Genomic DNA, 19533 nt, shown 5'->3' with positions numbered 1-19533 from the left:
GCATTATTTACAACAGCCAAATTATGAAAGCAGCTCAAGTGTCCACTGACAGATGAATGGATAAAGAAGATGTGGTGTGTGTACACATATACACATACATACACAGTGGAATATTATTCAGCTGCAAAAAGAAGGAAATCTTGTCATTTGCAACATGGATGGTGCCAGAGGATATTGTGCTAAGTTAAATAAGCCAGTCATAGAAAGACAAATACTATATGATTTGACTCATATGTGCAATTTAAGAAACAAACAACCAAAGGGAAAGAGAGAGAGAAAGAGAGAGAGAGAGAAGCAAACCAAGAAATAGACTCTTAACTACAGAGAACAAACTGATGGTTACCAGAGGGGAGGGGGGTGGGGGGATGAGTGAAGCAGGTGACGGGCATTAAGGAGGGCACTTGTGATGAGCACCAGGTGTTGTATGGAAGTGCTGAATCACTATACTGTACACCTGAAACTAATAACTCTGTTAACTATACTGGAATTAAAATTAAAAATTTAATTAAAAAAAAAAAAAACAGTTCCTGTCTTCATGAAGTTCACAAGAGTAAACACAAGAACAATGCATTAGGGTACCGTCTAGTTCTGTCACAAGGAACAATAAGGAAAAACATCCTTGGAGTAGATTTTAATATTCTGTACGGTGTGGCTTCAAAGCATATGTAATAGGGTGCCCGGGTGGCTCAGTCGGTTAAGCGACTGCCTTCGGCTCAGGTCATGATCCTGGAGTCCCGGGATCGAGTCCCGCATCGGGCTCCCTGCTCGGCGGGGAGTCTGCTTCTCCCTCTGACCGTCCTCCCTCTCATGCTCTCTGTCTCTCATTCTCTCTCTCAAATAAATAAATAAAATCTTAAAAAAAAAAAAAGCATATGTAATAAATTAAATATTTTTAATTTAAATCTTAAAATGAACTGAAAATAAGATAATTTCATATAGCAATAAGTGCCATAAAGAAAACCAAACAGTAATGAGAAAGCAGTGCCTGGAGTGGAGGTAAGGATGTTTAGGGAAAGTTCCATCGCTGAGCTGAACCCCCTACGATGAACAGGAGTGAACTAAAACAAACGTGGTGTGCTTGGAGGGCCAGAGAACACATGAGGCTGTATTGTGGGAAAGTGGTGGACAAGTGGCAGATATGGACAGGGGACAAATCACAAAGGGCATTATAGGCCACAAAAGGAGTTTGGATTTTATTCTAATGACTATGGAAAGTCACTGGCAGGCTCTAAGCCTGGGAGTGACAAGAGGGAATCTGGTTAAACATAATAGCTTCTTGTTTAGAACACAGTACATCTTCAAGTAGAAAGAATGTTCTAAACCGCGGTGCGGCAACATTGTTTCTGTGCCTCCATCGGTCAGAGCTGATCTACTCCCCACCCTCTGCCAGGCTGTGCGCGAGGTACTGTACGCAGGGTCTCTGTCCTTGAGCTCACAGTCACGTAGAGATGAGAAACACTGAACAAATCATTACAGCTGTAACATTTATAAGAGTGGAATATGCAGAATGCCAGTGCGACCCAGGGCAAAGGGTAGTTACTCTGGCCTGCAAGAGGCCAGGAAGGAAGACCTCACACAAGACCAGAGTCAGAGTCCTGGAAAGGGCAAGCAGGGACTTCCTCAGTGCATTCCTCTCTGTGCTACACCCAAGCCACTGGTGGGTCACAAAAAAATGTAGGGGCTACAAAGACTCTTTCTTGTAAAGTATATTATATAGGATTTTTGTGGTGGAATGGGGGAAAAAAATTAACATATAAAACTTGCAACTGCAACTTCACAGGTATTGGTTAAATACAATTTTATTAAGAACATCAAAAACACAAACTTCCAGTTCTAAAATAAATTAAGTCCTAGAGATTAACATACAGCATGCAACTACAGTTAATAACACTGTAGTGCATATTTGCTAAGAGAGTAAATCTTAAAGTTCTTATCACAAGAAAAAAAAAAGCTTTAACTGTTTGTGGTGATGGATGTTAACTAGACGTACTTCGATGGCCATCCCCCAATATACACAAATACTGAATCATTATGTTGCACACCTGAAACCAATATAACGTTGTACATCAATTGTACCCCAACTTTAAATTAATAATCTTTTAAAAAGAACTTTAATTATCTGGTGTTCCCACCACACTGAAAATGTGATAGTCTACACATCACTCCAACAAGTGGGTCTGTGCTCTGTGTGTGTGTTACCCATCATGAGCTGCGGCTAAAGACTTTTTTTAAATACCAACTTTCTTGCAGCCATTTTTATGCCCCCCCCCAAAAAAACAGGCTTTCATCAAAGTTTTCAAACAGAGATGTAGAAAAAATTCCAAATACTCTCCACATAGATTAAAAAATGATTAACAATTGACAAACCATGAGAGACTATGGACTCTGAGAAACAAACAGGGTTTTAGAGGGGAGAGGGGAGGGGGGAGGGGGGGATTGGTTAGCCCAGTGATGGGTATTAAGGAGGGCACGTACTGCATGGAGCACTGGGTGTTATACGAAAACAATGAATCGTGGATCACTACATCAAAAACCACTGATGTATTGTATGGTGACTAACATAATAAAATTAAATTTAATTTAAAAAAACGATTAACAATTTCCTGATTAGCTCTGTGTATACACACGGGCATATACATATACTTCCTGAGCTTTCTGGAAGTGCTGGGAGACATCATGACATCTCACCTCTAAACTCTTCAGCTGCTGTCCCCCAGGAATACGGGCATTCTCCTATATAATCACAACACCATTAGCACACCTAAAAAAAAAAGAAAGAAAGAAAAAAGAAAAAAATCAACTCCTTAATATCATCTATCATCAGGTACACAGTTTAAAAAAATTTTAAGTACAAAGAAGGGGCTTTGTTGAGAACCTTACTGAAGGAATGTGTTTTAATAAACTGATTAGATTTATATTATTTGTATTTCATTATTTTTCATTTCTAAATGTAATAATGCTTTTAAGTTAAAAGTCCAATTTTTAGGGGCACCTGGGTGGCTCGGTTGGTTAAGCGTCTGTCTTCAGCTATGATCTCTGGAGTCCGGGGATGGAGCCCTCATGGTCGTGGTCAGGCTCCCTGCTCACCAAGGAGTCTGCTTTTCCCTCTCCCTTTGCCCCTCCCCTCTGTGTGCACTTTCTCTCAAATAAATAAATAAAATCTTTAAAAATAAACAGTTCAATTTTTAAGTCAATTTGTTAAATATTACAAGAATGATTATGGTAATCAAATATGGCAAAAAAGTGTGAAAGTGGTACATGCAAGACTGACATTTTGGAAGTGCTGTGTTAGTGGAAGGACACTTGAGACAAAGGCACCTCCAGGGAAAAGGATGTGCAGAAGAGCAGGGTCCAGGTAAGAGAGAGGGAGGTGAGTGGGACGGGTCACTGGAGGGGAGCTCTTGGAGGATTCTGCGTGCTTTCCTGAGGAGTCTGGACTTCACCCTACTGGCAGTGGAAGTTTTACATCCTACAATCTGCTCTATCTGGCCACACAGTGTGTGGGATGCACTGGAGAGCAGGGAAGATGGGGGGGAGGGGGGCATTTGGAGTCAATAGAACAAGGTTTATATTTTTCACTGCAAATATTTAATGTTTTAGTCATATTATGGGTTGAATAAACCTGCTATCCTGGTAAAGGGACAAAACAAAAACATAAAATTAAACTAAGTTTATCTTGAATGTTCATGCTCTAGAAATGCAGCTTTAAAGACAGAAAGGTACAGTCAGAAGAGATGTAAATTTTGAAAAGAGCCCTTGGGCACTTCTGAAGGTTTCAGCATTTAATGGAGCTGGCTCTTTTTCAAACCCAGTTTCACTTTCCAAAGTGGCTTTCCTTTTCCTTGGCAAGATTCATCACTGGCACTAATTTTATGTTTATCAGTCACAATTAAAAATTTCCAAAGGAAAACCAATGGGAAAGAGGTGGGTGCAAAACAGATAAAAGTGATTTTCAAATACACAGAGTGCCCTCAGGACAGGACTGGCAGTAACTCCAGGAGCTGCATGTACAGAGTCCAGGGGCCAGATGCCAAATCTGCCTCAAGGAGGAGGAGGAAGGCAGCACAGGGAGCCTGGCTAAGGGCAGGACAGGAACCGCCCGCCCCCTACCCCCAACCCACGACCTCTAGTTTTATTTATGTTGCATATTGGGCTTCTTAGAAAGATTTCATTCGAACAAAGGGTTCCTTGGATTTAAAAATGTTTCAAAGCCAAGGAGTCAGAACTGCACAAATATTCTTAAGTCAGAGGCTGGAATTCAAGAAGACTCTGAGTTCCACAAGAGAACTGCCGGGGGACGAAACAAACACCATCACTGAAGAGGAGTGTAAAGAAAGAGACCTCGGCAGATAGGCCTACTGGAGGAGCAGCAGCTTTGGGGTAGAATGAGGGATTGGGGTTTGTCTGGGACCTGCAGCTTTTGAGGGGCCAATGAGGCAACCAAACTGGAGGTCCAGACAGCAAAGGACATGTGGATATAAAGCTTAGCAGAAAGGTTTAGGAGGGCACAAGGGCTAGGTGAAGCTAAATGTGGATGAATCCAAGAGAGATGTAAACAGAGAAACAAGGGAGGGTCTGAAAAGGTCACAGAAGGCAAAAAGAAAAGGGTCTTCCTCAAGACAGGACCCCGTGGGGCCATCCATGCACAGGGCCACTTCAGGAGGAGACCCTGAATTCAGGATAGCCTGTGTCCGAGAACAGACAAAGCACAGGCTAGACTGCTCGGGGGTGGTGTTCTACAAAGCAGAGGCTCCAGAAGGGCAACAGGGCAAGAGTAAGGGTACTGGCTAGGAAACAAGTAAAAGATTGGACAATGGGTCCAGGTCTGAAGGGGCTGGAACTCTGAGAGAAAAAGGAGATCACAGTGAGGTCCAAGATGAGACAGGGGAGTATGGAAGCCCCTTGAGGAAGCTACAGAACACCACCACACCAGAACCTACGATTTCACTAGCAGAGGTGTTCTGGAAAGAGCTCCTTTGAGACAAGTTAACAGGAAGCCAAAGTCAGGGTAGAGGGCTGGGACAATGTCTTCAGAACCCTGTAGTGCCTTAAGGCCCTGGATCTGGCAGTAGGAGTCATGCAACCCTCTCCTCCAGCACTCACTGCAGAAAAGGGACACCCACCCTAGCAGGGAAGGCCAGAAGAGCCTACCCAGCCCCTCCATTCCCTTGTCACACCGGCTACTGGCAACAGGATCTGGCAACAGTCATTTAAAGCTGCCCTCAGTTCACCTGGGAGCCTCTATCTGCCCTTAAGGAAAACAGGGCCCCAATAACATCTAGGAGAAGATCTAAGTCTGTTTTCCAATTTGTATAAAATGTTACTTGTATTATTAATAATAATAACTATGCATATTTTAAATGCAAATATAACTCATGATTGAGGACTGGGAAACCAGCTTTAAAAAGGAAACAAAATGGGGTTAGGTCAGTCAGTAGAGTGTGTGACTCTTGATCTTTGGGTCAAGAGTTCAAGACCCACATTGGGTACGGAGCTTATTTAAAAAAAATTCTTTTTGGGCGCCTGGGTGGCTCAGTTGGTTGAGCGACTGCCTTCGGCTCAGGTCATGATCCTGGAGTCCCTGGATTGAGTCCCGCATCAGGCTCCCTGCTCGGCAGGGAGTCTTCTTCTCCCTCTGACCCTCCCCCCTCTCATGTGCTCTCTCATTCTCTCTCTCTCAAATAAATAAATAAAATCTTTGGGCGCCTGGGTGGCTCAGATGGTTAAGCGTCTGCCTTCGGCTCAGGTCATGATCCCAGGGTCCTGGGATCGAGTCCCGCATCGGGCTCTCTGCTCCTTGGGAGCCTGCTTCTCCCTCTGCCTCTCTCTCTCTGTGTCTCTCATGAATAAATAAATAAAATCTTTAAAAAAAATAAAAATAAAAATTTTTTAAAAGGGAAACAAAATGAAAATAATAAACATTAATTACATTAAGAGTTTGAAGGGTTCAGATATCATAAATGACCATAGTAACATCAACAAAACACCCAAAGTTTTTCAAATTTCTAGCTTTAGTTACTAGACCACCTACCCCTGCCCATTTGGCTCAATAATAAAAATGAAAACTAATCAAAAGGAAACCATATTCCTGGAAAGAACACCTACCTACTAATTTTTTTAGAAAGATAAAAATGGGGGCACCTGGTTGGCTCAGTTAGTAGAGCATGTGACTCTTGATCTCAGGGTCATGAGTTCAAGCCCCACACTGGGCAGGGAGCTTACTTTAAAAAAAAAAAAGTCTTGTCTAACGGTTTGCTTACAAACTCCAATGCTTATTTTAAAAATTAACAAACGGATTCGTATATAAACTGGTCTCTTCACAATATTTAACTGACAATTCAGGAGCCTCAGTGATACACAATAGAGAATGGAGTAAAAGACGTGCTCGCTAGTGTCCTAGAGACAGTATCTACCAAAGAAAAGGACACTTTCAGAAAAACCTTACTAACTCTAGGAAGCAACTAACCACTCTGATTTTCTTAAGAACTGCGCAGTAAGTTAAAGCACAATAAAATAATAAAAAATAAAATAAAATAAAATATAAAATCAGGATTCACAGCATTGTCATTTTTTCAAGGATAGTCAAAAGTAGCGTTGTCAAGAAGGTAGTGACGGGGTGGTGATCAAGAGGTGCCCCAAAGTTAACTGCCCTCCCCCAGGAACAAACAGTATTCAGGAGATTCACCCCATGCTTACTACATGAATACAGGCATTAAAAAATAAGGGTTAAAACAATATTGAAAGAAAAAAGATACACCTCTTTAGCCATTCTGAGAATACTAACTGCTCAACTCGTAATCCTTAGCTCTGTCAGACCCGCTTTCCCTCTGTCTGTGACTGGATATCTGTACTACACAAAGGCAAAGTGAAAGTAATACAATAAATTTAAAATATAAAGCATTAATTATGTACTATCATTATTATGTAGGTTATTGAGCCTCTTTAAATACTTACTAGTTTTCCATTAACACAGAAAGGAGATGTTAAATATGGCAAAACCTCAACTAACCGGAACAGCTGGTGAGTGAGTCACTGATTAATCATGCCTCTCAGATAGCTGAAGGCTTATTTACAACTTTGAACACACAAACTTTTTTGGTTAACTGTTCTGGGTAGATGCTTTAACCCAGACCAACATGGGGAACATCAGTGATTACACAGGAAGACACACAAGGTTCTCTGTCCCTATCCAAATGAGATCGCAGACCGTAGCGACCCCTGCTTTTTACTTTCCCATCTTCTACCCTGTCTTCCCATTCTGCTTCCATCTCTCTCAACGTTCCAATTACCAAGTGTGTCAGGACTGCGTCTAAGGAAAAGGCATCTGGTTCTCACAGCTCCGCTGGCAACCTACAGAGCTCTTCCAAGGGAGATGAACGAGCCCTCCTGTACAGGGTTCTGTGACCTCTATTTTACCTGCTGCCAAAAATCTTTTTAAGAATGTATTTCCTCGGGCCGCCCGGGTGGCTCAGTCGTTAAGTGTCTGCCTTCGGCTCAGGTCATGATCCCGGGGTCCTGGGATCGAGCCCCGCATCGGGCTCCCTGCTCCGCGGGAAGCCTGCTTCTCCCTCTCCCGCTACCCCTGCTTGTGTTCCCTCTCTCCCTGTGTCTCTCTCTCTGTCAAATAAATAAATAAAACCTTTAAAAAAAAAAGAATGTATTTCCTCAAAAGGAAATTCTGATGCACATGCTACGGTATGGATGAACCTTGAGGACATTATGCTGAAACAAGCCACTCACAAGAAGACAAATACATATGATTCCACATCTATGAAGCAGCCAGAGTTGCAAGTCATAAGACGGAAAGTACAATGGCGTCTGCCAGGGGCTGGCAGGCAGAGGGAAATGGGGAGTTACTGTCAACGGGCTCGGACTTCCAGTTTGGGAAGATGGAAACATTCTGGAAATGGAAAGCAGTGACAACTGAACAACACTGTGAATGTATTTAATGCCAATGAGTTGTACATTTTAAAATGGGAAATTTGGGGGCACCTGGGTGGCTCAGTTGGTTAAGCGTCTGCCTTTAGCTCAGGTCATGATCCCAGGGTCCTAGAATCCAGCCCTGCATGGTCCAGCTCCCTCCTCTCCCTCTCTCCCCTGCTTGTACTATACCTCTCACTGTCTCTCTCTCTCTAATAAATAAATAAAATGTTTTTTAAAAATAAAAATGAAATGGGAAATTTTATGTCTATTCCTCACTGTTCACTATGTTCTAGACAGGTGACATGCTAAGTGGTTCTGTGTTGTCACCATCTCATCACTCCAAGAACATTCTTTGTTTTGACACAAGTGAAAATGAGCCAAAATGGTATCTTAAAATTATGATCCCAAATTACCATATATTATTTTTAACATGGAGAAAGCATGCTTTACAAAAAGTGACCCATAAGAAAGAACACTAGCAAAAACTCTGAGACCAGAAAGCACTCTAATCTGGGCAGCAAATTAATGTGAAAAGAATGAAAAACTAGCAGCAACTCACAGGTAGCTTTACCACTGAGCAGATATTACACAGCAGCTCCTCAAATATTTTTTAAAAACTAGTCAGGGTAAAAAGAATAATAATGTGGAATTCAAATCAAAATACTTGTTGGTTAACACTTTAAATTGAATGTCAGCAGGCAAAACTCTTGAGGTATTTTAATAATTGCTCAATTTCTCCACCCATCCCGTGTCATTCCAAATACATGACTGCCCTGCACTTGCAACTGTGACAAACTCCCTTCCCTTCCTCATCGAAGACCCTCTCCAAATGTCCGTCCCAGACCAAATAGGTACTCTCAACTGCCCTATCCACCCCAAACCAGTTTAGCAACTAACCTTTCTTTCAATTAAGCAAAAATGTCAAAAAGGAACCTGCATGCAGCACTGCACACCATGAGAAATGCTGCCTCCTAGCCTCTCCCCGCACAGCGAAATGCTGGACTCTGAAGTTACCAACTCTGAAACCACAAAGTTCGAAACTTACTATCTTGTAGCACAACATACAGTCTACATCTTTTGTTTTTTAATTATGTCCTTGAGTGATCATCTAAAGATTAAGAGAGCTGAATAAGGTTAAAAACATCCTCTTGGATAAGAGACTAGAAATTAGTTATATACAAATTTTCAGGTGCCCCGGAGTTAAAGGTTTACATTCAAACTTGTTAAAACTTCCGCAGTGAAGTCACAGTTTTTCTATTAATAACTTGCCTCTGTTCTCATCCTCTTTCCCACTTTTGTAAAATTTAAAAATGAACTTGCAACAACCTGACCACATCCTTTTTATTTTAAATAATTTTCCAATGGGGCTAGTACCATTTGAAGAAAGAGTCATATCAAAATCCCGCTCCCTAAAGTCTAATGGTCCAAAATCCCCCCAGTAACCAAAATCCCCAGAGACTTTCATCCTATTTAACAACTATGTATAAGGAGAAATATTTTTTTCAATTACAAAACATCCCAGTTAGATAACAAATACTATTTACTAAAAGAAAACTACCCTGCAATAACAAAGTTATAGGAAATCATAAGATAGAAAATCTTTAATATAAAAATATTTGGCATTCAAAATACCTGCCTACATAATGGTCTTTCTGGATTGTATTCATTTATTTAACATGAACATAACATGAAGTTTTAACAAAAAGGTCAGTGAAGTTGAGACAGTTCACCTGTTCTATAGACTTCAGAGTCAAATGATGTCTGCATCCACACCCTCATTCTGTAGCTAAGCCCAGTCCAGTTACCACTGTGAAAGCAAAAGTACCCTACAGAAAGAAGCAGCAAGGTTACGGACAGGAAAAGCCTTTTTAAAGAGAAAAATCAAAACTTTCAAAGAAACAAATATCAAAAGAGGAAATGCCCTTTTATATGCATTTTGTTTCTCATTTTGCACCTTTAATTGCATCTTTCAAAATCTAATAAATTTTAAGTGAAATATCTGATAATGCAAAAGCTAAGAAATCTAAAAGATGCACACACATACAACCAATGGATCAATTATAACTAAGTGATGGATTACTGTCTTAGCTAATGATGCTGTGAATCTTGGAGTACAGTAACCAAATCCAGCTTAGCTGTTGGCTAGCCAATTGACTGGCTTAATCACAGAAAACAGAATTATTCAGCAGAATCCACTTCACAAAAGAAAATCTTTGAACTTTGTGGACTATGCCCCCATAAATCTCTACCACAGGCCTTAGACAGTTTCCAACTTTGCATCACACAGATGTCCTTGCAGTAAAAAACACAGGCCATTGTGAAGAATTATCAAGAATTCACTGACAACTTCTAACTCCTCTCCTTTAGGAGCAGAAACAAGAAAATACACAGGACTACATTAAAAGGTATTTGGGAAGAATAAGCAAATTATTCGAAGTACTTGCTTCAGTGGAGAATAGAAAAAACCCAACTTCCTAGAGGGCTAATACAAAAAGGTATCCTAATCATGTTGAAATTAAAAAAAAATTTAATCACACCTGACAATTTTTAGTTACCTTTTGTTTTTGCTTTCATCACTGCAGTTTTAATGACTTGATAAACCAGGCAAATAGGGCGCCTGGGTGGCTCAGTTGGTTAAGCGACTGCCTTCAGCTCAGGTCATGGTCCCGGAGTCCTGGGATCGAGTCCCACATCAGGCTCCAGGCTCAGTGGGGAGCCTGCTTCTCCCTCTGACCCTCTCTCCCTCTCCATGCTGTTTCTCTCTCTCTCTCAAATAAATAAATAAAATCTTAAAAAAAAAAAAAACAGGCAAATATCCTGCATATATAAATCAAGTTAATTGCTGTCATTTAAAAGGTTGTTAAAGCTTTATGCCCACATTCTTTAATTCACTGAACTTTAGAAAATCAATTTTCATTCAATTTTCTCAGCAAATTCTAGGCTTTAAGGAACTGATTCATCTACTAACACCTTAAACACTGACTTGTTGGGAAAGTTCATGATCCATCCTCCAAACCTACTGTCTGGAAATACACCAGTATTCCAAAAATGGGAAGTAACACATGGATACTGGGCCTGTGACAAGGATGCCCAACAACCACAGATCCAAACCTGCAAAGCCTTGCCTCAGCTGACAAGTGGCCTTCTGGCTAAGAAGTCTTAGAATTCTAGGTGGTAAAAACCATAAAAGCTGTTATAAAAGCATTTAGAGTCACAGCAAAAATGACCATAACTCCAGGTTTACACACCTGTTGTCCTTCAGCTTAATATTGCCCCTCACCCTCAAAAAGCTGTCCTGTTATAAAGCAAAATTCACTAGTGGTGCCAGAAGTGGTCACCTTGGGGAGGGGAAAGGTGTCTACTGAACGAGAGAAATGTAAAGGGAGCCCTTTGGGAGGCTGAAAATGCTGTGCATCTTGATCTGAGTGTGGTTATCAGGGCATATATGTCATTTAAGGTCTTCCTGTAAATTACACCTCAATTAAAAAAATAAATATAAAACACATTGAAATACATTTGTAAATGTCTTTGTTCAAACAAGTGATACAAAATAACATTAGATGTAGCAACTAAGATTTTTTTCCAAATGTATTTTTTTTTTTAATTTTTTAATTTATTTATTTGACAGAGAGAGACACAGTGAGAGAGGGAACACAAGCAGGGGGAGTTTGAGAGGGAGAAGCAGGCTTCCTGCTGAGCAGGGAGCCCGATTCGGGGCTCGATCCCAGGACGCTGGGATCATGACCTGAGCCGAAGGCAGACGCTTAACTACTGAGCCACCCAGGCGCCCCTCCAAATGTATTTTAATAAAGATGTACATTTATTGTGAGCACTTTTATGCAGAACCTGTCAAAATACAGACTGATTTTTTTAATCTCTCATTTTAGAAAGTTGCCAAATTCACATCTGAAAGCATGCGGAAAGATGATCCATTCATTCTCTGATTTTGCAAATAAGGAAAACCAAATCTATGGTAAGAACCATACCGAGATAAGGCAGCTAGTCAATGACAACAGTAGTAACAGAACTGTTTCCTGATCTTGAGCCACTCCCGTTTCCACAAGGCCGTTACTTTTGAGACACTGTAAACAAATATGAACTCTGGATCTACCTATGGCCTAGAAGGACTCAACACACTCCTCAAAATACCAGGCCAACAGGCCCCAAAGTGTACACACATAAAGACACACTCATCTTCCTCATCTCGAGACAACTGGCAAATGATCAATTGTATTTTCAGACAGGCATTTTTCTTGCGATGCAATCAAGTGTGACATCTTTAAAATGTGGTTCAGGAGGAAAACGCATATGCAGGGATTGGCAAAATCCATCTTATTTCCTTTCAAACCTCTTTGATGGTTACTTGGTTCTCAAAACTGTGTCACTAAGTAGGACTCATGAAAACATCGCTTGGGGCTGTTCACTAGCACGGCTCTGAGCGGCCCGCCGGGAATAACCCCCACTAAACAGAAATCCTGTCTCTGCCCGGGGTGTCCTACCCAACTCTCTTACACATAACCAGACTTGCAGGTGACCTGTGCCTTGCGGCTTAGTTTCAGACCCCAGTGAACAGCTGACATCTCGCTAAAAACTTAACATACATCCTTTCCGCGGGAATTTATTTCTGTTCTCACAAGGCGTTCCTGCTCCCCACCCGAGCAGGCCTTGCTTCCCAGGACTCTCTCCTCGCCTCTCCACAGCCTCCTCTCCACGGTTTAAAACGAGACTTTAAGAACAGAAATCGAAACGGTCACGGCCCTCCCGAGCGCAGGTCGCGGCCCCGAGCGAGCGGGTCCGGCCGGGGTCGGGCGGCGGGCGCCGGGCGAGCCCACTGCCCGCTCGCGCGCGGCGCCGGGGAGGCCCGGCGCACTCCACCACGCTGGCCCGAAGCAACCGGTTGCGGCGGCCGCTAGACGCTCTGCAACAGCGCAGCGGCCACCTCGGCCCTCCGAAGTTCCAGCGCGCCCCCCGGCCCCCGCTGCGGGTTCGCGCCCCGGCCCCGGAGCGAGCCCGGGGGGCGGGTCCGCGGGGGCTCGGCGGGCGGGAGCGCGGGACGCGCGGGGAGGGGCGCGCGCCGGGGAACTTGGGCGCCCGCCGGTACCGCCGCCCGGCCACTTTCCTTTCACGCCCCCGGGGCTGCCGCGCGCCGCGCCGCCCGCCCGCCCGGGGTCGCCGGCCGCCGCCGCTCGCTGCCGCGGCGAGGCGCCCAGGCGCGCTCCTGCAGCCCGGCCGGCCGGCGCGCGGGGCCGCGCGAGGCCGCGCGCGGGCGCCGCGCTCCCCCCGCCCGCCCCCGCCCCCAACGTGCCGCCGCCGCCCGTTGGCGCCTCAGCCCGCGCGCCCGCCGCCCGCCGGCTCCCGGCGGTTTTTCGTTGGCAAAGTTGCGCGGCCGCCTGGAGGGGGGCGCCGCGCGGTCCCCCGCCCCGGCGCCGCCGCCGCCCCTTCAGGCCGCCGCGCGGGAAGGCCCAGCTGGCGGCCCCGCTTTTTTACCTGCCGGGAGTTTTCGCGCGCGCCCTCGCTCGATCGCTGGCTTTTCCCCTTGTCGCGCTCGTCTTCTTTCTTTCTTTCCTTCTTTTCGCTTCCCCGCGCGGGCGCTTTTTCCGCTCGCGCCACCCGCGCTCGGCCGCTCGCGCCCTCCTTCCTGCTGGGCTCGGCGGAGCGGGGCGGCCGGCAGCTCTCCCCGCCCCCCTCCACCCGCGCTCCGGCGGAGGCGGCGGCGGCGGCGGCGCTCCGCGCTCCGACTCATTCCAATATGGCACGGGTGCAGGGCGCATGCGCCCGCGCCCCCCCCCATCCGCGCTCCTCCCGGCAGCCCGCGCCCCTCGCGCCGCGCGCGTGGCGCCCCCGGGCCGGGCCTCCCGAGCCGACCCGCGAGCCTTCCAGCCCCGGCTGGGGCCGCGCGGGCTGCGAGGTGTTCGGGCAGTGAGGGGCCGAGGGAGGGGTCGGCGCCGCCCGCCACCCCGCCCCTCGTGCCCCGAGCCACAACTTGCCGCGGACATCCCCGAGGCCGTGGCGCAGGGCACGCGGCGGCGCCCCGGCCCCCGACGGCGCGGCAGCCCCGTGCGGATGGGCCCCGACAGGGAGACGCGCCCCAGGGACCCAGCGCCCACCCCGTCCCTTACCCGACCCACGAGGGAAGGGCCCTCGCGCCTCACCTCGGGTCGTGCACGGAGCCGTACGGAACCCAGTGGCGTCCGCGGGGGGGTCCTGGCTCCCGGGCCGGGGCGAAGCGCGCCGCTGTCGTCCGCACGTGACCGCCCCGGGCAAGATGGCATTAGCCGAGGAAAGGACAGAACGGCGGCTGAGCCCAGATGGGCGCGTGTCGCCGCCGGAGAGGGCTGCGTCCACCCTCCTGGCCCACGTCGGGGATCTGGTGCGTCCTTCGAGACCTGGAAGGGCACCCCAGTGCCCGGTGTCTACGAAGTCAGCCTCGGGCCCCCAGGCGCACTGGGTGTCTCCAGGCCTCCGCGGGAGGCGCCCTGTAAATCCGAGTTTTCCTGCCGCTCGGGGCCCCAGCGAGGGGGCGTAAGACGGCTGCCGAATCCCGGCAGCAGAGCCGGGGGCCCGGAGTCGGAACAGAAGTTCCAAGGTGACTGCAAGGATTCCCCGCAACCCGAGGTGCCCACAAGCGGTTACGTTCTCCGAGCTCGCCCCTTCCCCTGCGAGCGCAGATGCCCGTGGGACACCCCCCTCCTCCCCTCCTGCTACGGGAAGTTCCCTCCGGAAGGGAGTCCTCATGCAGCCGAGACCCAGGAGTGCCCCGACTCCTGGGCCGGGGGAGAAGGTCTCGCACTGGGCGCTGATGACTCCTGCCTTTAAGAAAGGAGGCGCCCCACTGCAAGAACGAGGTCTGAGGTGCCAAACGCGGGCTCAGGCCACTTTCCGCTGACCTCACCACCGCGCTGAGAAATATTCCCCCACTTTACAGACAAACTTGCCCAAAGTCACGCTGCTGGCTGAATTTGAAATTTTTTGTGACCACCATTTAAAAGACAACATGACAACCAGAGAAAGAAAAATGTACAAATAAGTATCCGTGATACTAGGGAACCCATAAAACCTTCCACCTATGTACATGTCTTTACATAGTTGCAACCGATCACACATTTTTCTCTTGTGTTTGCTATTATCACTTCACATTTTCTTCGATTCACATGATTCATTCTGAAGGTGTGCAGGTATCCTCATGCATTTACTCAGTCTCCTAATTTGGTATATTTGGGTTCTTTACCATTGTTTGCTAATATGTCCTTTAATTCTGCACTGGGGACAAATTCCTGGCATTTGAGTTACCAGGTGGAAGGCAGAGGGGTCTTGCTCCACAGTGCCGTAGGAGCTCCCCAAAGCACTACCCGGCTCACTCCGCTGCCTCCCAGTAATGAGCGTAAGGAGTATGATACACATCTCTAAGCATCTCTTTTTTCCCCCTTCTACTTTACTGGTATATCAGTAGTTCAAGGTTACTGTAGCCTTTCTTAGATGACTTTAAAAATGAATGTTTTTTCATCATTTACTGTCTGTATTCCCCTTTCTGTGAATGGTTGTTCATATCCATTCATCTGCTGGGGTTCTGAAGCTCTTCTAACATTGAATAAGCATTTTTTTAATATTATCAGTATTATTCCTGTGTCATCAATGATGCAAATATTTCCCACTCTGTTGTTCTTTTTTGTTTTACTTTAATGTTCAATCTGTCATTCTAGTCCTTTGTGATTTTATTGCTTGAATACTGACAAAATGAGCTTTCTTCCACCCATCTGATGGTCTGTTTTCTGCTAGTTTTCTAAAATTTCATTTTATATTTAATTCTTTGATGATAATCCATCCCAAGTTTTTTTCCTGTGTGGAATAAAATATGGACTTAACTCACCACCGGCATCACCAGTTTTTATTGCTTATGCAATCATCATTTATTAAATAATTTTTCCCTTACCCTTTGTATAGTAAAATCTATTTTTACAGTAGGCTTTTGATTCGGCTCGATCTGTTTCTCCATTTCTTTTCACAGACCTCAATTTGAGCAGATACCATATGGATCTAAATATTGGTTCTTTAGAATGGGTTCTAACATCTAACAGGGCTATCTTGCCTTTCACAGAGTTTCCTGTTATTCAGAATATCACTTGGTAACCACACCAGTTTCTGTGTCCATACACATCCTAGTTAACATACAAGGATTAAGAATGCTGGCTTTGAAGATGGGACCATCCAGGTCCAACGCTTACCAGCCCCATGACCTTGTTAAGTTACTTATCCCATCTAGGCCTGAGGGATATATAAAATGGGGATAAGAGTAATAACACCTGCCTCACAAGCTCAATGCTAGACACATAGTAAATGTTCAGTAAATGTCAGCTGTTGTTACTGACATTTTTAATTCTAAAAAAAAAAAAATTGAGGTTTTTGCGCGGAATTGCATTAAACTTATGAATTAATTTAAATAGATCAAATATCTATGTCATTTTCCCAACTGGGACATGTGCTATCTCTCAATTTATTTGAATATTTTAAAACTCAGAAACCAGGTTTCTTGTTGACTCCAGCCTCCCTCTACTTCTTGACTCCTGAGGAAGAGGAAGAGCGGAGATTTCAAGGACTCTCTATAGTGGAGGAAGATTTAAAACCTACCATTTGAGAGTCTGCCTTGTGCCTGGCTGGTGCGGGTGTGGGCGTGGGCGCACACGCACGAAATCTCCTCTAACCCTTGCACCATCCCTCGGGGTAGACCGTGGTGTTCCCCGTAGACAAAGAGCAAACTGGAAACTTCCAGGTCTCTTAGTGAAAGGCAGAGCTAGGCCACAAACCAGGTATGCCAGTTTCTGCTGTTTGGAAATTCAGGTGGGAGTCATGCACAGAAGAGACCGCCCCCAGAAGAGCATGAAGAAAACGGGCTTCTAGTCATGGCACACCCCTGCCCCAAAGCCTCCCAGGGCTTTCCACCGCTACGTCCAAAAGACCTACTTTAGCCTGTGAGACTAGCCCTGCCCTCCGTCCACACTTAGCAGTTACCACTCATCTGCCTTGCTTGCTGAGGTTCACCTGTATCTGTCTCCTTTCCACCCTGTGAGTATGTCAAGGTCCTTCCCACCACAGGGCCCTTGCACACATTGTACCCAACGCCTGGTACACTCTTCATTTCGCCTCCTGCACCCACCTTCACGTAGCTGGTACCTTCACATTGTTCTCGTATCTATTTAACAAGGTGGTCTCCTCAGAGAAGACGTCCCTACCTATCCCACATAAACAGGTTCTCTCTCTCTCTCAATCTCCTTCCCTCCCTTCCTCCCTCCTGATTGTTTCTTCACAATTACTTTTTATAATTTAATCCATATTTGTCATTTGTTTGGGTTCTGTCACCTTGTCTAATCCCACAGAAAGATATCAGTCCCCCTGAGGGCAAAAAGGAAGCTAGCCCTTTCCCTGACAGGCAGTGGGTGGATGAGAGGGTGTCTACTGGTCAGCTGGTAGCATCTAAGACCAGAGTTTGGCACACCATGAGGCACCTTGGCCATTCCTAAACTATGTCTCTATCTCTTACTGGCTCTGTGGGGTAGAGGTTTTACCCCCTGTCCTCACTGACCATGGGATGAGTGTTTAAACGTCCCATATGAATGCCCTATCCCTTGAACCCTTGCCTGCTATCCCTAGGTGGGCCTGTTCTCTGCAGTTGTATTGCCACCTAGGACCTTGTTCTGGATGAGAACATGAGGGCCAGGCCCGGACCGTAGGTACCAGGAGAGCCCTCAGCCATGGCTAGGGGCTGTTTTTAAGCCCAGAAAAACTTAAGTTCTGAAGCCTGCCAGGCCCTGCTGTCAGCCATCAGCAGGCCTCCATTGCCACTGGGCAGCCAGCTCCCTTTAATCATCAGCCCAAGTGAGACAAGTCCCATAATGACTCCCCGTGGCTAATTACCCAAGTGATCAAGTGATTACCACCAACAAGTCACTGCTCACATCATGCTACTGTCCACAGAGGCCTGGTCCACTTGCTGGCCCTGCTGCCTTGGGGCACAGGCCACCTGCCCTGCTCTACCTCCATGTCTCAGCTCCTGCAAATGTCCCCATCAGGCATCCCTCTCTCCTATCCTGTGTTGGAATGGAAAAGACTTCCAATCAAGTCCAGATTTAATCAGAAATCAGGTGACTTCTTCATGGGACCTTCTTTATGGGAGCCTTCACCTCTCTGAGCCTTAGTTCCCTCATCTCTGTAAAATGGGGATGAAGCCACCTGTCTACCTGGGTCCTGACAATCCAAGGACATAATGTTTGTAAATCCTCTTTGCGAACTATAAACAACAGAGTTATGAGAAATAATTGGCCTGGTCCCAAAGCCACTCCTCCAGGAGACCTCTCAAGATCTCTCCATTTCTTTCTCAGTCTACCTAAGTCACTTAGCTTGTTTTTCCCCAGTTGCCTATTTTGGGAAAGGCACAGGCCCGGACCCCATTTTCCAACCTTGAGTGCTACAAGCCCAGGGCCATGCCCCATTCATTCCCAGGGGAATCTCTCTGCCTCTACATCCCTCTTTTCACAACTGATGGAGGAAAAATAAATTAATGGGCACAATGCTTTCAATTTTATATTATTGGGCATGCATTTCTGCACCTTCAACTTCTTATCTGCTAACAAGAGCTCACAGGTACCAAACAGGTGACCAAGGACTCTCAGCAATGCAAGGGCAACCGGGCTGGGGTTTCTCTTGGGGGTGGTGAAATGTTCTAAAATTAGATATGGTGATGGTTGCACAACTTCACGATATATTAAAAAACATAAAATTGTACAATTTAAAAGGGTGAATTTTATGGTATGTGACTAAGACCTCAATTAAAAAATTGTATGAGAGGGATGCTTGGCTGGCTCAGTCAGTAGAGCATGTGACTCTTGATCTCGGGGTCGTGAGTTCAAGCCCCACACTGAACATAAAGCTTACTTAAAAAACAATGTAGGGGTGCCTGGGTGGTTCAGTCGGTTACGCATCTGCCTTCGGCTCAGGTCATGATCCCAGGGCCCTGGAATCGAGCCCCGCATCGGGCTCCCTGCTCCACGGGAAGTCTGCTTCTCCCTCTCCCTCTGCCTCCTCCTGCTCATTCTTTCTCTCAAATAAATAATAAAATCTTTTTAAAAAATTTATGGGAAAAGTCTATAGTGACTGCCACAGAGAACAGAAACTGGTAACCCTTGGATCAGATGCAACCCACGTAGTGCATTGCTTGGGCAGCACAGTGAGGTTGTTCACAATACTCCTTTTTTTTTTTTAGGTATAATTTGCATACAATAAAATGCACCCATTTTATAGGTGTACAGTTCTCTGAGTGCTGACAGAGGTGACCACCAGCACAATCAAGATATGAAACGTTCCATCGCCCCAGAAAGTTCCTCTCATCCCCTTCCAGGGACTGCCCCACTCACAGGCAACCGCTGGTCTGATTTCTATCTCTGTAGATAGATAAAAATTAAAAATTCATCATACAGTAGTACTCTTTTGTGTCTGTTTTGAGATTCACCCATGTTGTTAGGTGTATCAGAAGATGATTTCTTTTTCTTTTATTTTTTTTTAAGTAGGCTCCATGCCCAACATGGAGCTTGAACTCATGACCCTGAGATCAAGAGTCAC

At 45.8% G+C, this 19533-nt stretch overlaps 1 protein-coding gene across 7 annotated transcripts in view; it reads right to left on the bottom strand.

Annotated features, from left to right (window-relative positions):
• SFMBT1 (Scm like with four mbt domains 1) overlaps positions 1-14213 on the bottom strand; it is a 118813-nt gene extending 104600 nt beyond the window's left edge. For 2 of the 7 annotated variants that reach the window (XM_064595213.1, XM_064595199.1), the window contains exons 1-2: positions 14076-14213; positions 2689-2761 (exon numbers count right to left, since the gene is read on the bottom strand). The gene's annotated coding sequence lies outside the window, so the exon portion shown is untranslated. Of the gene's footprint in view, positions 1-2688; positions 2762-12524; positions 12650-13410; positions 13616-14075 lie in introns of those variants that run through there. The other 5 variants (XM_064595205.1, XM_064595194.1, XM_045862182.3 and 2 more) reach the window with 4 other exon arrangements.
• Between the last annotated feature and the right edge of the window lie 5320 nt (positions 14214-19533).

Source organism: Mirounga angustirostris, unplaced genomic scaffold (genome assembly GCF_029215605.1).
Source record: "Mirounga angustirostris isolate CCGP_5_RB_7025 unplaced genomic scaffold, mMirAng1.0.hap1 SCAF_1, whole genome shotgun sequence".
In the NCBI taxonomy this organism is placed as follows: Eukaryota; Metazoa; Chordata; class Mammalia; order Carnivora; family Phocidae; genus Mirounga; species Mirounga angustirostris.
The sequence above is the reverse complement of the archived record's forward strand: the minus strand, read 5'-3'. Positions and strand labels throughout refer to the sequence as shown.